Source organism: Puma concolor, chromosome B3, assembly GCF_028749965.1.
Source record: "Puma concolor isolate L17-30 chromosome B3, mPumCon1.1.hap2, whole genome shotgun sequence".
NCBI classification, from domain to species: Eukaryota; Metazoa; Chordata; class Mammalia; order Carnivora; family Felidae; genus Puma; species Puma concolor.
In genome coordinates this window covers 31,135,394-31,157,712 of record NC_141672.1, presented here as the reverse complement: position 1 = coordinate 31,157,712, position 22,319 = coordinate 31,135,394, and the positions used below count along the sequence as shown (strand labels likewise).

Sequence of the window (22,319 nt, the reverse complement as noted above, 5' to 3'; positions counted from 1 at the left end):
GGGGCAGAGAGAGAGGGAGACACAGAATCGGAAACAGGCTCCAGGCTCTGAGCCATCAGCCCAGAGCCCGATGCGGGGCTCGAACTCACGGACCGCGAGATCGTGACCTGGTTGAAGTCGGATGCTTAACCGACTGCGCCACCCAGGCGCCCCTGACTCTTGGTTTCAACTCAGGTCATGATCTCATGGTTGTGAGATTGAGTCCCACGTCGGGCTCTGCACTGAGCGTGGAGCCTGCTTTGGATTCTTTCTCTCCCTCTCTTTCTGCCTCTGCCTCTCTCTCTCTCTCTCTCTCTCTCTCTCTCAAAATAAATAAATGAACATTAAAAAGTGGCATGCCTTAATCCTGTTCTTTTTTTTGTTTTTAATGTATCCCATTCTTTTATTGAGGTAGAGGTAGACATAAAGTCTCTTAGATGCCTTAATCCTGTTCCTGTGGATCCTGACTCTAGAAGAAAGGAAACCTCCATTTAGAGCTTTGATATAGATTGAATTTTGTCCCCCACCCCCCAACTGTATTGAAGCCCTTACCACCTTTACCTCAAATGGTGATCTTATTTGGAAGTAGAGTCATTGCAGGTATAATTAGTTAAGATTAGGTCATACTAGAGTAAGGTGGCCCTTATTTCAATATGACTGATGTCCTTACAAAAAGAGAGATTTGGACACAGACACACACAAAGAGAACACCATGTAAAGATCGGAGTTCTGCCATAGCTAAGGATCTGTCAGACTGGAGGGGAGACTGAAACACATTTCTTTCTGGAGCGTTAAGAGAGAGCAATACCCTGATGGCACCTTCATCTCAGACTTGTAGCCTCCAGAACTGTGAGACCGTCCATTTGTGATGTTCAAACCTCTCAGTTGTAGTACTTTGTTGTGGCAGTACCAGGAAACTCCTCCCAGCCTGCATTTTCACCATCCTCAGAACAAACAAGAATGGAGTATTTTAAATAATCGTTTTCTTAGTAGAGCTGAGGGCTGAGGTAAGGTAGCCTGATAACAAAGTAACCAGAGCCTTCTCTATTATTTGCACCCCTGGTCCTTGGCTCTAGACTGAGTTCTTCTGTCCCTCAGAGCATCTTTAGCACTGGGAACTCAGCATGCCAGAACTGGACAGTCTTTCATCTTTTGTTTTGTTTTGTTTTTAATGTTTATTTCTGAGAGAGAGAGAGAGAGAGAGAGAGAGAGAGGTGGGGGAGGGCAGAGAGAGAGGGAGGCACAGAATCCAAAGCAGGCTCCAGGTTCTGAGCTGTCAGCACAGAGCCCGATGTGGGGCTCTAACCCATGAACCGTGAGATCATTACTTGAACTGAAGTCAGACATTTAACCGACTGAGCCACCCAGGTGCCCTTGGACAGTCTTTTATCTTTAACCCTCTTCCTCCCTCCTAAGCCTCTCTCAGTTATTATTACCATGTTCCTGTCAGTCCCTCTGGCTAAAGCCTCTGTGAGCCCTCCCTTTTCTTATCCCCAATTTAAAAAGTCTAGATTTCTCCCATGTTTTGAAAAATAGGAAGATCTGGCAACATCAGATCCTCATACTGGTGGCAATAATTGGACAGACGGAGGGGCAGACCCTTAACGCAGAGAATGTGTTCTCAGTCCTGCCTGATAGCACCATGCCTGAGCCTTGTCTGCGTTGGGGACTGGGACTCTGGCGGGATGAAGTGAGAACACTGCCTCTTTTCTCACAGGGCTCTAAGCGTAGACTTTCTGATCCTGGACTGAGTCAGACTGAAGGTTTGTATCCTGCTCTGTCACCGGCTGGGAGGCAGCCACGGAGAGGCTCCTTAAACAGGGCCTCTGTTTACTAATCTGTAAATGAGATGGTAATAGAGGTCACTTCATAGGGGTGTTGAGAGAATTAAATGACTTCATGCACATCAGGAGGTTAGAACCTGACACATAGCAGGTGCTTCATAAATGATCATTTAATTGTATTGTTATATATGCAAGAAACTCTTATTGGCATTTATCCAAACAGCCTTATTATTTTTCATAAAGGAGAGCATAGTCACCCTTCAGTTTTTGTTTGCTTTCCCCCCGTTCCTCACCAGTTTCACACACATTAAGAAATGTGGTAATTTATACACACAGACTCAGGGCTGGCCTAGCAGGGAATTTGGAGCACAGCTTCTGGGATCTAAAGTAGCTGAGCTCCTGGGCCTCTCCTGGCTGCTGAGTCCCCTGTGCTCATCTGCCTTCGATGTTGCTTAGGTTCTAGTGACCAAGGGCACAGCTTGGTGACTGGCCTCCCGAGGCCTACGGAGTCGCCAGGGGGTGCCTCTAATTAGGTACACTGTTGAGCACACAGGTATTTATCCTGGAGGCAAGAAAGGCTGCTGGGAATAGCTGCTTAACATGAAATGCAGACAGCAAGTCCAGTGTGGGTTAGAAGCAAGTTAACTATGATTTGAGGCATTGGCAAAGCCCAGGTAAGCCAACAGCGAGAACCCCAAACCCAATCGTTTGCAACATATCCCCTTATTGGGCCACTCCTAAGCTGAGCGGATTCATTCAGCTGATATCTACTGATTGAATTCCCATAAACTGTAGGGATTTATTAAGCAATTCCTGCATGTCAGATACATATAGTACAAGGTGTTAACGATAAATGAAATGATGAGTGAGACAGAGTCCTGCCTGTAAGGAGTTTATAATCTGGTCATTGGGATTGACGGATGAGCTAATAGTGGTGTTGGGGTTGGGGGGTAGTCACAGATGTGGGTTACAGTATCCCAGAGTGGAGGAATCCTGACTCAGCGGGGGGGCAACGAGGGGACCATCATACTTGTCATTTTTTATCTAATGCCCTATAAAATTGACTTTTGTGAAGATAAGGATTGTGACTGTCTTTTTATTGCTGTATCTCCAGGGCTGGCCCAGTGGTTGGCATATGGTAGAGGCTCAATTAACATTCGGTAAATAAGGCAATTAAATAGTGTCTAAGCTGAGAACTGAAGGATGAGGTGTTAGCCAGGAGGAAAGCATGTGTGTGTGTGTGTGTGTGTGTGTGTGTGTGTGTGTGTGTGTGTGTAGGTGGGATAGAAGAGTGGCAGTAGAAAATAAAATGGTGAGAAAGGACATCATGGGGAGGGGGTGGCATGTACTCCTTGGGAAGGACAAAGACTGGTTCTGGAAACGTTTGCTCCTACAGTAGGGTGGTATAGAGGCAATTCAAGAGGCATGGGAAAGGCTGATGGTGAAAACAACACAGAATTATTAAATATTTAAACAAGAAAGACTGGTTGGATTTGACATGTATGTTTAAGGTGCAGGAAAGGGATTGGATTGGAGAGGACAGAGTAGAAGCAGAGAGGCCGATTCAAGGGCTTCTGTAGCAATCTTGATTGGAGATGGAGGTGGCTGGACAAATTACTGACAATGGAGATGGGGATGTGGATAGATTCCAAAGCAACTAGGGATGTAGAATTGTCAAGTCCTGGCAACTGTGTCTAGAGAAGGAAGGAAGGAATAGCACTGCACCTTTAAAGAATTTTTTTTAATGTTTATTTATTTTTGAGAGAGAGAGAGAGAGAGCGAGCAGGGGAGAGGCACAGAGAGAGGGAGACACAGAATCCAAAGCAGGCTCCAGGCCCTGAGCTCTCAGCATAGAGCCTGATGCAGGGCTCGAACCCACAAACCACAAGATCATGACCCGAGCCGAAGTCGGACGCCCAACCAACCGAGCCACCCAGGTGCCCGGCACTGCATCTTTAAAGGATGCTAGCATCATTCACTTACTTGATAAACAACAGAGAAAGAGTAGAAGTGGGGGAGATAAAACCACATGTGGACACACCGAGCTTGAGTTGCCTACAGGAGGTTCAGTGGGCAGGTGCATACATCAGGCTTAACCTCAGGAGATAGATCTGGCTTGATATACAGGTTTAGATGCTCATTAGCATAACCTAGCAGGTCCATTGATAACATTCAGAAGGCCCATGAACCTTGGAAATCACATTGGAGTTTTAAAGCATGTGCATTGTTCTGGAGAGTTAGCTTTGTATTAACCTTTCCAAATAAGTTAACTCTTGATCCTTAGGGCCACTGGAACTAGAAGAGAGGTGGGATTGCTCAAGCAGAGGTAGGAGGAAGAGAGCTGTGGAGCGTTTGGGGGATGGGGGCACTGTGCTGAATCCGTGGTGGGGGGTGGTATGTGGGGAATGAGATGAAGATTTACAGAAAACATTAACTTGACTGTTTATAAAGTGCTTTTACAGACACTGTCATTTCATGTCTCAGTAACTCAACTAGATATTTATCATTTGGCTCTGTGTCAGAGTTCAGTACAAGACACAGAAACTTGGCTATAAATTTTCAAACAAGAAGGGATTTAATACAGAGAATTGGGTGCTTACAAAATCACTGGAAGGGTGAGCCTCAGGGGAAAAATTTCCAGAACAATATGGGACCAAGGTCAGAAGGCACCCTTGCAGTTGCCATCCTGGTATTGGCAAGGGGGATCAGAAAGTCCCTGTGGCTGCTGCCATTGCTGCAGCTGCGTTTTGACCCTCAGAAAGCTGGAGAAGGGCACTGGGACACTGCTGGGGTTCAAAAGTCTTATGTTTCCATGACTTTTCTTTTTTTTTTTTTTTTTTAAATTTTTTTTTTCAACGTTTATTTATTTTTGGGACAGAGAGAGACAGAGCATGAACGGGGGAGGGGCAGAGAGAGAGGGAGACACAGAATCGGAAACAGGCTCCAGGCTCTGAGCCATCAGCCCAGAGCCCGACGCGGGGCTCGAACTCACGGACCGCGAGATCGTGACCTGGCTGAAGTCGGACGCTTAACCGACTGCGCCACCCAGGCGCCCCTCCATGACTTTTCTTTATGGCAGTGAGCAGTCAAGGAGCCAGAAGATCACCCCCATCTTACCTACCTACACCTCCTTGCATGAATGCATATAATTAGTGGAACCCAGTTAACCCCTGCACCCCTAGATTCAGGGAGGTCTGGAAAATATCTTTATTCTACCTCTCCACCTAAAAAAGAGAGTGAAATGGAGGTAGAGAAGAGGTTCCCCCCCCCCCCAAGGTACAGATAGCAGATATTTTAGTCTTAAAATACGTGGTCTGTATTATAGCTACCCAGCTTTACTATTGCAGTGCAAAAGCAGCCATAGTAAGCGTATGTAAGAATGAGAATGGTTGTGTTCTAATAAAACTTTATTTATAAAAATAGGTAGTGGGCTGGATTTGGCCTATGGGCCATAGTTTGCCTACCCCTGAGGTAAGCAAATCAATTCACCGTAATTATAATGGGTTCATTTTACAGATGAGGGAACTAAACCATTTAGCCAGTGTAAGCGATTTAGAGCCATTTAGCCAGTATAAGTGAAAACATACCCTCATTATTTTGGTTTCAAAGTTCATGCTATTTTCAGCAAACCTTGATGCTGAGCCCAACTCTTTGAGAGACTTGTGATCTAAAGAGGAGATAAAGTGTCCAATTCACAGACCATGGTAAAGGCCCCAAGAATTGCAATGCCTTGTAGGCATGTCAAACACTCTTCTCTTTGACAGAAGAAATAAAAAAAAAAAAGTTATGTGAGCTAGGTGTTGAAGAAAGGTATAACTTTAATAGGTAGAGATAGTAAGGGGCAGGTGGGGCACAAAAAAGCATTTAAAGTGGCGTGGGAAACTTCAAGGCAAGTTTACGAAAACAGCTGGAATCCAAACTCATCTGAACACTGCATCCTTCTGGGTTTTGAGAGAGGAAGGCTGGATTATGGAAAACCTTGGATGATAGGATTAAAAATCTGGATTTAAAAAGCAGAAACCCTGGCAATTTTTGAACAGGGCTGTGACACACACACATTACTGCAGGAAGAATGATCTGGTGGTATTGTGGTACAGAAGTTTTTGACTCAAAAGCTACGGCCAACAATAATTCACATAGGAAGTGATTGCAGTATCTTTTCATGCAAAGGAAGCAGTGGATATGAGGGACTTCTTGAGCCATTCATGACACTTGGAAATTTATAAATGTAGGTGGGTTGGAAGGATGGCTTTGATATTGAAAAATGAGAATAACAAAAGTTAGTCAGGAATAGGATGTTGTTTGTGTAGGAAACATGGTGGGTTCCATCTTGGATATTAGGTAATGAGTGGGAGAAATGGAAATATGGGGCAGGCAATTAGAGATATGGGCTTCATTTTCAAGAGAGAGGTGGTTGGGTGTTGTCACATACAGCTGGACAGAGAGCCACAGAAAAGCTCATGTCTCTGATGGTTGTGGGTGGTAGGGAATACCCAAGGCAGAAACCAGGGGTCTTAGGTCATCAAGAGCCAGGAGAGGCAATGGAGTAGGGAAAATAGGTGGAGTGCCAGGGTGAGTATTACCAGAGGAGTCAGGGGAGGAGCTATTTCCAGAAAAGGGAATGGCCAGTAGTGTTGCATGCCACAAGGAGGACAAGAAATGTTCATGAAAGGCCACTTGACTTGGTGATGACACAGTTGTGGAGGGTGAACTCTGAGAGAGCTGTTCAGTGTGTGGTAAGTAGACGGAAGAAGAAGTTGTGGACTGTTCCCTCGAGGAATTCGATATTGGAAGGAAAGAGGAGAGAAGATGGGAGACTAAAATTTATTTGTGTTAAAGTTGGTTAATTCTTCAGTGCCTAAATACCATAAGTGACTTCCCTCATCCGAACGTATCCTGATTTCTCCCCCTCCCCTACCAGGAGTTCCTAAAGGAAAGGGGGTCAAAGGAAGAACACCATCTATTCTCTCTTGATTCCAGGATCTGTTTTTTGGCCAGCTGTTCGTGTCTGACTTGACTTTGCTGTTTGGTTCCGCCGACGGCCTCTCCTGGCAACCTGTGAGGTAATACACAAATGTGTGCGGTGGTTAAGCAACCGCTTCCAGCCGTGGAGGCTCAGCTAAATTTGGAACACGCATGAGTCCCAATCTAAGTCTTCGTTCAGTGGGGAAAAAATAAGTCCCTGACTCTGAAATTTCAGAGGTTATACATTTACGGAATATGAAATCAGTGTGCTGATGATTTTTGCCTTACCTCACTGGATTCCTTTAAAATCTACTAGAGAATTGCTGTGCAGTGAAAATTTCGTTCTCTTCAGGATCTTTTCTAGAAAAGAAAGTAGGTATGGCCAAGCTCCAGAAGGAATGGAGTATCTTACACCAGTGCTTTTTATGACAATAAGCAAAAGCAACATACACTACAATGACAACAAAGCAAACAAACTCTAGGGTCAGATGGAAATGATTTTATCTCTCTAAATTAAGATTCTTTCTTTTTTATTTTTCTTTTTTCTTTTTTTGAAAAATTGGGCGTGGAGCCCAATGTGGGGCTTGAACTCACAGCTGTGAGGTGAGATGAAGGGTTGGATGCTTAACTGACTGAGCCACCCAGGCACCCCGAGGCTCTTTTTTTTATTCTAACTCTTATTTCCTTTCACACCTTGGTTAGTGGCTTCCACAACATAATCAGCTTGGTCTCAAGTCGGTTATGAAATGGATGCATCGAGATGTAACTTGGATTAATATTCTTCTCTCAGTCAAATTCACTTCCTTACTCTTAAATTTAAACCACTATGTTATTCTCTTTTTTAAAATTTTTTTTTTTTCAACGTTTATTTATTTTTGGGACAGAGAGAGACAGAGCATGAACAGGGGAGGGGCAGAGAGAGGGAGACATAGAATTGGAAACAGGCTCCAGGCTCTGAGCCATCAGCCCAGAGCCTGACGCGGGGCTCGAACTCACGGACCGCGAGATCGTGACCTGGCTGAAGCCGGACGCTTAACCGACTGCGCCACCCAGGCGCCCCTAAACCACTATGTTATTCTCAAAGGCCCTAAGCTGTGTTTCTCTGGAGCTGTTTAGCGACCGGAAGTGGTCTAGTCCTCCTTCCCATTGTGTAGAACTTCAGTTTTTGAAGTGTTTAGATATCCAGTCATTTCATTCGACCCCACAACAATCTGTGAGATAGGCAGTATTATCATTAAGCCCATCTTACAGATAAAGGAACTGAGATTCAGAGTGGTTAGTTAATTGGATCAGAGTCACATAGGATGCCAGCAGCAGATTCAAGGCTAAAGCTCAAGTTCCTCTAGCTCTAAATTTATCCCGTTTTATTCCCATGGTGCTTTGGGTGTCATTTTTGACATGAGTGTTTTCTTTCATTGTTAAGCACTTCAGTGAATAAGCTTTGTACACCATCAGGTTGGTTTCTGGTAGTACGTTGATTGTGGAGGGCTAGGGGCAGAAACCACAGCCTTGGAGTGACAGCTCGCCTTCTCGGAGGTTTGGCCTTTATTGAATGGAGGGCTCTTGTTAAGGAAAGGTATACATTGAGATAAGAGGCTTGCCAATCTTTCAAAAAGTGGAAGTTTCTGGGCTCCTTGGGGATGGCTAATCATAGTGATTATGGAGGAGTTTGCAGATGTGAAGTACGTTATAAATGCTGGAGGAGGGGCTGGCGGTAGAGTGTGTTTCTGGGGAGATGGGTATTTGCATTTTTTATCTTCTGGACACTGCTGCCTTTGGCACACTCGTGTTTTCCATTAACGAGCCTGTTTTGCTTCGCTCTAGAAACAGGTCCGTTATCTAGCTTCGTGGTGGTTTTCTGTACGTGTGAGCTTGTGCTCCAGTTAAATTGAACGCTTGTACTGCTGCAAGACTGAATTTAGTGACGTTGCCAATATCTTAGCCCTCAAGTAGTCTTTAAATATCCTTAGCCTTGGGAGCTGGCCCAAGAAACTGCTTATTCTTTTCCCCATACCACTCAGCGTATAAATCCCGAATTACTGCTGACCAAAGATAGGTAAAGGACAAATCAATAAGCATTTTGTTCCTATATTTTAGGGAATGAGACAACGAGTGAGAGAAAACCCTTTGATGAGGGCTTCAAATTATTGTCATTGTTCTACAGATTAACAGGGCTGAGGCTCTTATTTTTCTCATTCGTTGACTACCATGTCCTTACATTGCACTAAAAGGGTTTTTTAGTAGCTTTTTGAAATATAACTCATATACCAACAATTCACACATTCAAGGTATACCGTTCAATGGTGTGTGGCGTGCTACATTATCAATTTTTTCTAAGTTTATTTATTTATTTCGAAAGAGAGAGAGTGAGCAGTAGGGAAGGGGCAGAGGGAGAGAGAGAGGGAGAGAGAGAGGGAGAGAGAATCCCAAGCAGTACATTCTTAATTTTTTAAAGTTACGGCCAAAGACATGAAACATAAAATGCCACAGTTTTGTGCGACTGTCACCACTATTTCCAAAGTCTTTTTTATCGCCTCAAACAGAAACACTGTACTCATTTAACAATAACTCCACCTGAAAGGATTTTTGAATGTGCTTTGATTGCTACCTTCATATGTGGGCAAAGCCTTTGAGGAAGATTCTGTTTATTCTTTGCGGGAAGTTCCATATGGTACGTGACACAGGTTGGGTGCCCTCGGGAAGCAGCCTCTAGGATGAGTAGGCAGGACATCATGGGAGCATCTCTCAGGGTCCACACTTGGGGGGAAGTGAGGGGGTGGGACTGGGCAGCGGGAGAACGCGGGCTCCACTGCAGCCAGAAGGCCTATCCCAACCCCCCGGGGCTCCGGAACTGGGCGTCAAGGATGCATCTCTATATCGTTTTTCCTCCAGTCATCAGATGCCAGGGGACCTGGGGAGAGAGCTGACAGCGGAGAGCTATGAGCCAGCAGTGTTCTTGGCAGCTGGGGGACGAAATCTTCAGCCAACGCATCCGAATGTGGCTGTCCTTTGGAGTCATGTGGGCATCCTCAGTAAATGCCATGCCTGGTTTAATTGACATGGGGGGACCAGAGGGCAGCAGGAGTTCTAAGAGCTGCCCGGTGACTGTAGTGAGCAAGTCTGGGACTGCCTGCTTTCAGTCCTGAGGAGGTGGCCGGTCGGCGCGGTGCCACCACTGTGGGAAGAACCTGCATTTTGGAGTCAGGAAGATTCGCATGTGGCTCAACCACTTACTAGCTCAGTGAGTTCTCATTTAGGTTCTGCTGGTAAGACTTTGCTGCTGGGCTTTAAAAAAGTGTATATAAGTATAAGTATAAATATAAATATAAATATAAATATAAATATAAATATAAATATAAATATAATATAAATATAAATGGAGGTGCATTTGAGTGGTTGGGAGGGGACTTACAAATCAATACAAACCCAGTGAACACTGACAAGAAAATTTGGCATAAGACAAGAATGCATAATTTACGAAGAAGTTCAGATAACTTAAACATTTGAGGATATAGTGTCTTAACGCATCGATTGCCTTTCGCGTCTGAAGACATGAAAATTACAACTGTGTTTGCGTATAGCACTCACTAATGGTGAAGGTGGTGGCTGGAGACAGTTTTACACTCTTGGTGTGTGTGCACTGGTGCAGCATTTATGGTGGAATGTGTGATTCTTAAGGTGAATCAACTCTAATTCCCAGAGGTTTCTCCTGAGGAGACTGGTGTGTAAAGATGTGTGCGTAAAGGTGTGATTGGCCACGGCGGGAGATCGGGAGCAGAACAGCGTCTCGCGAGTAGGGTGTTGGTTAGATAGCTCATGGTACATACGTATTTGGGAATTATGTAGTCGTTAAAAAAATGATGTAGCGTGCACGTATTAACGGAGGAAGATAGCCATCGCGTATTTTTAAACGAGAGAGAAAACAGCATGAGCTGATTTCTGCATTAAAATCATATTTGCGTTGAAAATGCCTGTAAAGGGGCGCCTGGGTGGCGCAGTCGGTTAAGTGTCCGACTTCAGCCAGGTCACGATCTCGCGGTTCGTGAGTTCGAGCCCCGCATCAGGCTCTGGGCTGATGGCTCAGAGCCTGGAGCCTGTTTCCGATTCTGTGTCTCCCTCTCTCTCTACCCCTCCCCCGTTCATGCTCTGTCTCTCTCTGTCCCCAAAATAAATAAACGTTGAAAAAAAAAAATTAAAAAAAAAAAAAAAAAAGAAAATGCCTGTAAGAAAAATACCCGACGTTAAGAGTAAGCAGTGTTTCTTCCCCTGAGAAGAATTACAGGTGAATTTTACTTTCTAGCCCATAACTCTCTATAATGCTTCGACTTTAAAAAAAAAGAACAACATTATGCATATATTAATTTTTGTGTTAATTTTATATTCAGGAAAAACAGCCATTCCCAAAAGTGACGTGGTTCCAAAATTAACACACGCACACCTCCATCCATACGTGCTTGTGTATGTCTGTGTGTGTGTTCATCTCCATGTGTCCCCAGCTGTCTGAGAGGGAACGGTCTATAATCTAATTAGTGGTTATTCCTAGGATTGGGGGTCATCGGTGATTTTCCTTTCTTATGCTTACTTATACTTTACAAATTCTCATTTTCTTCTTTTTGAAGTTTACGTATTTATTTTGAGAGAGACAGAGATAATGAGAGTGGAGGAGGGGCAGAAAGAGAGGGAGAGAGAAAATCCCAAGCAGGCTCTGTGCTGCCAGAGTAGAGCCTGCTGTGGGGCTGGAACTCAGGAAGCTGTGAGATCAGTGACCCGAGCTGAAACCAAGAGTCAGACGCTTAACTGACCGCGCCACCCAGGTGCCTCTATACTTCACAAAATTTTTTTTTTTTTTTTTAAATTTTTTTTTTCAACGTTTATTTATTTTTGGGACAGAGAGAGAGCATGAACGGGCGAGGGGCAGAGAGAGAGGGAGACACAGAATCGGAAACAGGCTCCAGGCTCTGAGCTATCAGCCCAGAGCCCGACGCGGGGCTCGAACTCACGGACCGTGAGATCGTGACCTGGTTGAAGTCGGACGCTTAACCGACTGCGCCACCCAGGCGCCCCATATACTTCACAAAATTTTAAATGATTGTATCACTCTTTTAACGGGAAATAAAAAAGGGGAGCTTTTAGTATTTCAACATACTTGCTTGGCCTGGTTTTCTATCTACCCTTTAAATAGCGCCTACATCTGTTTCTTTGGAAAGGGTCCTTGGGTTAGGATTTCTTTCTCCCAATAATCACTATTACATGTGTCATGGTTGTGTGCTTTACAAAATTAAGGGCATTTATTATGACTTGCACGTTTGTTATCAAACTGTGTGTTTTTACTTTATTCATCTTTTTTTCCCCCTTAAGTAAATTCAACCTTTAGATGAGCCATTTGCAAGCCTAGCATCCATCATCTACCATTATACCTTCTGCTTCATCTGTTAAATGGTGATGTGTCCCCTAAAAATATTGATATTAAATTAAGTCATTCCATATTTGCTCTTAGGGAGAGCTTTGAGGTTATCAAATTTACCAGGCAGGTAGGATATGCAGGAAGAGAAATGCTTGGAAAGCTTCCATGCATCTGACAAATCTCATTCATTCCTCTAGGCCCTGAATGAAACATCACCTCGCCCTGTCCTGTCTTCTTGGATCCCTCAGGGCAAACTGGTGCTGACTTTTCCATGTGTTTATTATGGCCCTCATTAAATTTTGTTGTAAGTAGTTGATGGCTGTCATCCCATGAAGACCTCCAGATAGGAAATGGGTGGGTAGCCGCCCACCAAGATGGGTCCTCAGTGATCCTTACCTCTTGGTATTCATGCCCTTGACAAAGAAATTATAACAGAAGTGATGACATGTCATTTCCCAGATTAAGTTATAAAAGACTGGGGTTTCTATCTTGGGTTCTTTCTCTTAAATCACTCGCTCTATGGAAAACCAGCTGCCATGTTGTGAAGACTAGCAATTTGGGGAGAGAGGTGCATGTGGCGACAGCTAGTTGGAGACGGAGGCTGGTCCGCAAACATGCGAATGAGCTTAGAAGCACGTCTTCCCCTTGTTGAGCCTTCAGATGGTACGGGCCCTGCTGTCAGCTTGGTTTCAACCTCACGGGAGACCCTGAGCCAAAACCACCCTTCTAAACGCCTCCCAATTTCTAATGCTTGGAAACTACGTGAGACAGTACATACTAGTTGTTTTAAGTGCTTTGAAGTAACTTATTACGGATCAATCGATAACTAGTAAGAATTTGGTACCAGAAGAGGGGGGAGAGGGTACTGATATAACACAAAACCGAAAATATGGTAGTGGCTTTGGAACTAGGCAGTGCACGGTGGGAAAGCTGTAAGGATTTTGAGGGACGTGTTGGCAAACGCTTCAAGTGCCTCGAGTACACTGTTCACAGAAGTTTGGACTTTGAGGAGACCACCGGCGAAGGCTTAAAGGAAAACGAGCGGAATCAGATTGGAAACTGGAAAAGGCAGAGTCCTTATTATGCAGTGGCAAAAAAATGAGCAATACTGTCATCTGCAGTAATATGGGAAGTAGAAAATGTACCTAATGAACTGGAGATTTCTAAACAGTATTGTTTCTTCCATTTCTTCCCCCCTGTTGCTTATAGGAAAATTGTAAGACAAACTGAAGGCAGAACTATTGAACAAAAAGAGCCAGGACTTGCTGTTTTTGAAGATTCCCAGCCTCTTCAGATGCCATGTGATATTAAATTAAGAAATGGCTTCTGAGCAAAGATCAAATTAGGGGGCACTTTTAGGAAAACAAGTTCCAAACATGAAGCCAGGGGTGTGACTGTAAAATCTTTTCAAGATCTCAAAAATCAGGGTGCCTGGGTGGCTTAGTTGGTTAAGCATTGAACTTCGGCTTGGCTAATGATCTCATAATTTGTGAGATCGAGCCCCACATTGGGCTCTGTGCCGACAGCTCAGAGCCTGGAGTCTGCTTCGGATTCTGTGCCTCCCTTTCTCTCTGCCCCTTCCCTGTTTGTGCTCTCTCTCTCTCTCTCAAAAATAAAAAACATTAAAAAAATTAAAAAAAGATCTCAAAAATCAAAGATGGTGCCTCAGAGAACTGTGCAGTCAGCCAAAAGACCCTCTAAAGGGATACAGTTTCCTTTCTAGACCCTCTTGGTCAATGGTAGGGCTTCTTGGAAGCTCAAGGACATTGTACCTCAGCAAAAGCCCAAGGTGGGGAAGGACCCATTGCAAAGAGATTTGTGGGTGTGGCTTTTGTCTAATGGGATGAAGCCTAAAAGGATTCACAGAAGACCTTCAAAGTTTTTAAGAGCATTACGCTTGAAGAGGCACCCTCAGCTTGAAATGAAAGTCACATAGTACAAAACGAAAAGAGGACTTTGACCCCCGAGTATCAAGAAGTAGGAAGCAGGCAGAGAAAAATACTCAGCTGCAAATACTTGTTGCCTTTCATGAAAATGGAAGGACTGCAGGGAAGCCCAAACCAAGAGTCCAGAGGGTGGAGTTAAGAGTGGAGAATTATTCCCAGACCTCAGCAAAGAACTCACAACATGTACTTGCCAGGATTTCAGAATTGCTGGCCCTACATGCTTCCCATTTCCTCCTTTGTGGGCAGGGGTTTATAGCGGTTATCCTCTGTTTGCCCCGCCATTGTATGCTGAATGTGTGGGGACAGATAACCGGTTGCTTTGGTTGCACACATCTTAGACATTGAGAGGAACCGTACTCAGTGGGCCGAACGTCAGGGACTACACTCAAGGATCCTCACCCATGACTAGACTTTATTTAGAGGGTGAGAGTCTGGACTAGGAGCTGACGCCAGTATTCAGTGGGACTTTTAGCGACTGTTGGAGGGGTTAGCGTATACTACAGGTAGGACCGATGGGAATCATTGGGAGACTGAGGGTAACTGTGGTAGCCAGCCTCTAAGATAGCCCCTATTAATCTCTGACTCCTGGCATTCAGAGTTGTTAATTCCTTCCCCTTCCCATTTTGTAGTAGGGTTGGTCTTTGTGCCCAATAGCAGAAGGGATGGTATGTCACTTTGAGATAAGTTTATTAAAGATGGTATCTTCCGTTTTGGGGATGCTGTCATTCTCTTGTTGTCTTGGATCCCTCACTCTGGGGCACATCATGTTGAGGATATTCAGGCAGCCTTGTGGAGACATCCACTGGTGAAGAGCTTCCGGCCTATTGCCATGTGAGTGAATTTTGTTATAAGTGTACCCTCCAGCCCCAACAAGGCTTCAGATTGTGGAGCCCCAGTAGACAGCTTGACTGCAACTTCACGAGACACAGTGTAGAAAGGAATTAACACAGCAGACCCTAGACTGCTATCCTTAGAAAGGTCTGCTTCCAAGATTGGCTCTTGGCTGCCATCTGGAAACTTGGATTTAGGGGAGGTTCCCACCATTCTCTAATGATGAATGGTTGACATTGGCTAAACTGTGCAAACAATAGCATTTATGGGGAACACCTGCTTTTATCTGGAAGGCTGGAATTTGGTATGTGCTAGGCAGAGGGTGCCTATAAGAGCAGCCACCAGTAAAAACGTTGGGCATTGAGTCTCTGATGAGCTTCCTTGGTAGACTGGTAGATGACATTTCACAAATTGTTGTCACAATGTGATGCTAGAGGAATTAAGCTTGTCCTGTGTGATTCCATGGGGAGAGGACTCTTGGAAGCTTGTGCCTAGTTTCCTATGGACTTCATTCTATGCACATTTTCCCTGTACTGAATTTTGCTTTATATCCTTTTGCTGTAATCAAAGCCATGAGTATTACTATACGTATGTGAATCCTCCTAGTGATCACTGGATCTGGAGGTGTTCTTGGGGATGCCCAACACAAAGACCCAGGGCAAGAACCACCGACTCAGAAACTGAGATAACAATTGTTTATTATTTTAAGGCGCTGAGCTTTGGAGCAACAGATAACTATACAGGAAGCCAGTTGTTTCTCTCTCCTCAACATTTAGCTTAGTGTCTAGAACATAGGTGTTAAATATTTGTTGAGTGAATTGATATTTCTGCCTTTGAAGAATTTTATGGTCCATCTGGTGCCTTTGCAGTAGAAATCTAAATCCTCACTTGATATTATGAAGCTGGCTTACCTTCCCTTTCTTTTGTCTGGAAGAACCAGTTCCAGTGGCAGCAGCCTGCCTTACAGTTATCAGATCCTGCCATCTTCCTTTTTGGATGAGGTTCATGTGTACAGGAATTAGTGTATGACCATGCTTCTCTGTTACTCACATCCGAGTTTCCTTGATTTCTTTTTTTTCTTTCTCTCCTATGCCTTGGCAATGACAACTGTTCTTACCATTGGAATAAAACTGTCTTCCTGCTGAAAAATTAATTACTGAGTGTTTCAGGGCCTTATAATATATTAATATTTCTCTCTTGAGTCCTGCCTCTTACTCTGTCATATGATTGCTTTGACAAATGAATGTTTTTGTTTTACATTGTCTCCTCCTCTGTACACTATCTTGAAATAGACTTATATACAAAGATAGCGACCATTCGAATAACTTTTTTTTAATGTTTATCTATTTATGTAGACAGAAAGAGAGTGTGGGCGAGGGAGGGTCAGAGAAAGAGAGAGAGGGAGAGAGAGAACCCCAAGCAGGCTCTGCACTGTCAGCACAGAGTCTGACATGGGGCTTGATCTCATGACCACGGGATCATGACCTGAGACAAAATCAAGAGTTGGATGCTTAATCCACTGAGCCACTCAAGTGCTCCCAGGCTAAGATAACTTTAATGCAAAAGAAAAACCCAAGATATATACTAGAAATAGACTTCCTGGGGTTATTCACAGTTTCTGAAAGAGATTTGTCATATTTTAATCAAAGGGTAGGTGTCTATGCACACACACATACACACACACACACATACACACACACACACGCATCCCGTGTTGACTTCTGTGACATACCTGTTAGTACTTAACAAAATATTTTCCCTCCCTTCAAGTCTATTCAAGTCTTAGCAGATGACCTTGATTCTTATTTCCCTGACAATCTCAAGGTGATCTAATAGATCTCTGATTTGATCTCTTTTTTCTTAATTAAAAAAATACTTTCCATTTTTTTAAGTGTATTTATTTATTCTGAGAGAGAGAGTGTAAGCTGGGGAGGGGCAGAGGGAGAGGGAGAGAGAGAGAGAATCTCAGTCAGGCTCTGCACTATCAGCACGGAGCCCAGTGTGGGATTCAATTTCACAGAACCGTGAGATCATGACCTGAGCTGAAATCAAGAGTCAAATGCTTAATCAACTGAGCCACCCAGGCACCCCAGTACTTTCCCTCTTATCAAAAAGTCATGTATCCTTCTTTCCAAAGGGTCCTCTCTATAATCTTTCCTCCTTCTTCTTGAACATTATTTTTTATCTATTATTCTGCTTTTTATTCTTGCATTTTCTTCCTTCCTCTTCTTACCCGTTTCAATAAGGATGCTCAGGTTTCTCTAACTCCAAATAGAACAACCACCCTTTTCTTTGCCTGCTTTCTCTTGGAGTTATAATTCTATGTACTTCCTTTGTTTTGTTGCCAAGCTTCTCAAGATTAGTCATTTTTGCTGGCTGCCTCACTTCCTCATCATTCACTTACTGCTTAACACTTAAAACCTACTGGTACCCTTTCCATCCGAAATTCCCCTCCAAGGTATTTTAATGACCATGTCTATTAGCCCTCTACCGCTTCTACCCCCAAAACAGATTGTTTACCTTATTGAAGCATTTATTACTGTCGTTGTTACTTTCTTAACAACTGCCTTTTCTTTTTTATTTGAAATATCACATTTTTTTTTTTTTTTGCCTTCGTACCCCTTCTATCTTTTATAGCTAGATTTCTGATTATTGACTAACGGAACAATTAATTAAGACTTCTCCAAGCTGAAAGAAATTGGTTTCTGAAACAAATGGTCCACTTACAAAAGGTCTGTTCCCTTCCCAGGATTTTTAATTCTCAGGGGTTCAGTTATTTACATAGAGTATGAGGCCATTACATATGAACGTGCCATCTAGGCACTGTTGACTGACGGTCTTGTTTATTTCATTTGGATATGACTGCAAAATTCTACATTTCAAGCCTCATATTTCCACCAGAAGGTGAACATATCAACCTACCTGTATCTTGATACCATCAAATTCTAACTGAAACCAGAATTTTCATTGTCCTTCCCCCCAAATAGCTCTGTATGACCCCTCTGTTTTTCATCTGATTCTAGGATAGGGATCAACTTTTGTCCTTCTCTTCGACCCTTGTGTCCAAATAATCCTCAAGTCTTATCAGAACTACTTATATATCATTTCCTCCGTTTGATATCTCTCTATTTCCAGTTCCACCTTTACTGTCTCCTAGCTCCTGCCTTTGTCCTGTGTTCAGTCCCATACACTTGGGCCCAACGGTTCCTTCAAAAGTGAATACTCAACCCATCATGGCACCATCCGGAAATCGTCTGGTTCTGACAAATAAAGGGTCAATGTCTCTCTCCTCCTCCTCCTCTATGCACACTGCACCCTCATAGCTGCCCTGGCTTTCCTACCTCTGTTTTGCTCATCGTGCTCCCATCAATTAGGTTATGTGAGTAGAAATCAGCTTCGTAGGCAATTCTGGAGATCAAACAAAAAAACAGGAATTTGGAGGAAATTACTATTGTTAAGAAACACGTACACGCACATCAATTTTGCCTGTTGAAGTCCTCCTCATCTTTAAGCTTCATCTCAAGTTTGTGGTGTTTTCCCTGAAGGCTTTCATGCTTTGCCAGTGAGGGCACCCACTTTCTTCCACGTTACATTGTGCTTTGTTTCCAGTCTTCTTTTTTTTTTTTTTTTTTATTTTTAAAAAAAATTTTTTTTTTTTAACGTTTATTTATTTTTGAGACAGAGAGAGACAGAGCATGAATGGGGGAGGGTCAGAGAGAGGGAGACACAGAATCTGAAACAGGCTCCAGGCTCTGAGCGGTCAGCACAGAGCCCGACGCGGGGCTCGAACTCACGGAGTGCGAGATCGTGACCTGAGCCGAAGTCGGCCGCTTAACCGACTGAGCCACCCAGGCGCCCCTGTTTCCAGTCTTCTGAGGACACACAGGGTTTATGCTCTGTGAGTTTACAGAATGATAATCTCTTAGGATATGAAACTAAGATACTAGAATTGGAATTACTATTTACTTTAGTTTTAACTTTTTTCCTGCTGATTTTTTTACGGTGGTAAAATAGACATAACATAAAATTGACCATTGTAACCATTTTGAGTGTTCAGTTCTGTGGCGTTATTCACGTTGCTGTGCACCCATCACCACCCTCCATCTCTGGAGCTTTTTCATCTTCTCTGACTGAAACTCTTACCCACTAAACACTGTCTTTTAAGATTACAATTTTCATGGAAATTTTAAATGTTCATAAAGTTAGAGAGTGTATGTATTTTCAAAACAACAACAAAAAATTATAAACGTTTTATTTATTTTTGAGAGAGAGCACGAGCAGGGGAGAGACAGAGAAAGAGGGAAACAGAGGATCCACACCAGTAGGAGAGAGCCCGACATGGGGCTCAAACTCATGAACCACAAGATCATGACCTGAGCTGAAATCGGGCACTCAACTGACTGAGCCACCTAGGCACCTCCAAAATAATGAAATTTTGACATATTGGAAGTACATGCTCAAAATCTTAAGAGACTGGCGTACACAATCCAAAGATTTATTAGGGGTCAATAACAGTTATGTATCTGTAGGCATTTTATAAATAGTCTTTGATATTAATTTTGTATATATGGTGGAAAAGCAGGCACTTGTTTGATATTAATTTTGGATGTAAGTTATTGACTGACACCTGTCATTTCTTCTTCTTCTTTTTTTTAATGTTTATTCATTTTTGAGAGACAGAGAGAGACAGACCCAGCAGGGGAGGGGCAGAAAGAGAGGAAGGCACAGAATCAGAAACAGGCTCCAGGCTCCAAGCTGTCAGCACAGAGCCCGACGTGGGGCTCAAACCCATGAACTGCAAGATCACGACCTGAGCTGAAGTCGGATGCCCAACCGACTGAGCCACCCAGGTGCCCCGACTGACACCTGTCATTTAATTATTAGATGGGCTTTTGCTTTGTAGAGAAAAACTTTTAAATTGACAAGCAAAGGTTAATAAATTAAAATCACCTATAATATGACAAGTTGTGTAGCGATTAAAATTTTATTATCTCTTCTTTTCAGCTAGTTTTATATGAATACTGATACGGTTTTCTTTTAAAAAGGAAAGATCATGTTATTTTATTTTTGTAAATTTTGTACTTTGTACTTTGAAGAATGTCATGAATGTTTCTTTTTTTATTTTTTAAAGGGTTTATTTATTTTTGAGGGAAAGACAGAGTGCAAGTGGGGGAGGGGCGGGGGCGGGGGGGGGGGGGGGACACAGAATCCGAAACAGGCTCCAGGCTCTGAGCTGTCAGCACAGAGCCCGACGCGGGGCTCGAACTCAGGAATGGAGAAATCATAACCTGAGCTGAAGTCAGACGCTTAACCAACCGAGCCACCCAGGGGCCCCACAAATGTTTCTTTTGATACTAAACACTCTTTTTCCGTATATTTTAATGGCTTTATTTTATGAAGGTATAGAGGTAATTTACTTAGATACCCTAATTCCTGTGCTGTTGGATTTTTAGGCCCTTCCATTTTTTTCCTCCTCTTTTCAGTTCTAAAGACAGATGCTATTAACTGTGTCTCATATACCTGTGTTCTTTCTTTAGGAGAAATCCCCAAGATTTGTATGTTTCTTTACGAGTTGTGGTTTTACTGACATCTTTTGTGTCTGTCTCTGTGGCAATTTTGTGTAGTGGTGAAGAGTTTGGGCGGGAATTTTAATTGTACCTCAACCACTTACTGGCTGTGTGACTTGGGGCACGTTGTCTTTGTGTGCCTCATTTTCCCTCATGTGTGTACGTATATTGTATCTGTATATTGGGGATAAAAATAATACCATGTTGCTGGGTTGCAGAGGCGATTAAATGAGTTAATAAGTGGAAAATACTTAATAGTGGTTGGCATAGAGTAAGAGAACGGTACTTTTTGGCCAGTTTTGCTAGCATATGGCCCCTGTCAGGTAAGCCAAGTTAATTGTCAAGTAGCTCCTGTAACATAAAGTGTGGTTATATTCTTCAGTAAGATGAATTACATATTAATGATTTCATTTTATCAGTTCTACTAGGTGAGAACCAGGAACACAGCAATCCCAATCTGTCGTACTTTGTAGGGACAGGGTGTGTAACCTCGTAGATTTGAAGGCTTAATAGGAACCCTTTTGTAGGTAGATTCATACGGTGACAAATGAAAGGGGAATTAAAGTCTTGTTAGAAGAAATTTGTCGTTTTGTAGGGGGAGCAATGTGGTTCATTTCCAGACACTTGATGAGGGCAGAGATGTGGCTGTATTCTTTCATCATTTTTACATCCGTCTAGCCTTTGGCCATAGTAGGCACTCAATAAATATTTGTGAAATAAATAAACATTCATGAATAAACATGTCAATGCTTCATTGAATGTATTGCAATGTATGTTGTAAACATAATTAAGGCTTTGTATAATGAACTAACAATTGACAGTGGAATTCTTGTCTGCAGAGTGGGCTGGAGGCTTTCAGGCTTTTCTTCTGATTATTATAGGATTTGAGAGTGAGCAGATTCAGAAATGATGCAGGCGGCTTTTGCTTCTGGTGAATGCGTCACTCTATGCTGGTCAGGTTCTCTGATTCCTCTGCTGTTCCCTCGTGTGTGCTCTGTCCTTAGTGCACCTGCTGGATCTGATCTCACCGTGAAAATAGCGTTTCCTTTCTGCTGACCCATGGGGTTCAGTGTTTGATTAACATGTTTCCCATTTTCTGAGCAAAATACCTAGGTAAGTCCCCTTTGGTTGAGGTGAAGATCCGCAATAATTTACAACCACTGTGCGAGCCTTGTGTTGAATCACATACTTCTTGTAAGGACGTGGTGTCGTTTGTAACACTGGCACTAGCAGCCCCTCCTAGAACATTCTCGGTTCAGTGTGTTGACTCCCACATTGGATAACATTGACAGTCATCAGAGGAATGACTTAGTTGCTGCTGAATTAAAAAAAAAATCAGACTTACAGTATAAATGAATTTTACTCTCTTCAAAGTAGGGACCTTGGAATAGATGCAGTCCTTTGATGCTTCCATTGATGTTGCTATTGCTTTCTGGAATCCTTTTTACGTTGCCTTCAGAGCTATGAATATGAAATATTCACATTCGTCTGAATGTTTTTGAGTTTGACAAATATTCATTCTTTGTGGGAAGCTTTGATTTTGGGAAAAAGGGAAAGAGCCATTGGCATCGAGTCCGGCAGCCGAAGTCAATGATGAGGGCAGAGAGTACTGGTTCTGTCTAAGGCAAAGGAGGATTTTAGACATCTTACAATTATGTCATGACACTTATGTGTTTTTTCCAAACATGATTTCTTTTTATTTCTCTTAAAAAAAAAAGTTTATATATTTGTTTTGAGAGAGACAGTGTGAGTGGGGAGGGGCAGAGAGAGGGAGAGAGAGAATCCCGCGCGGCTCTGTGCCCAAGCACAGAGCCCGATGTGGGGCTCAAACCCATGAAATCGT

At 43.1% G+C, this 22,319-nt stretch overlaps 1 protein-coding gene across 13 annotated transcripts in view; it reads left to right on the top strand.

Moving 5' to 3' along the window:
* Positions 1 to 22,319, top strand: part of RGS6 (regulator of G protein signaling 6) — a 599,839-nt gene that overhangs the window by 86,256 nt on the left and 491,264 nt on the right. The gene's annotated exons all lie outside the window — the stretch shown is intronic.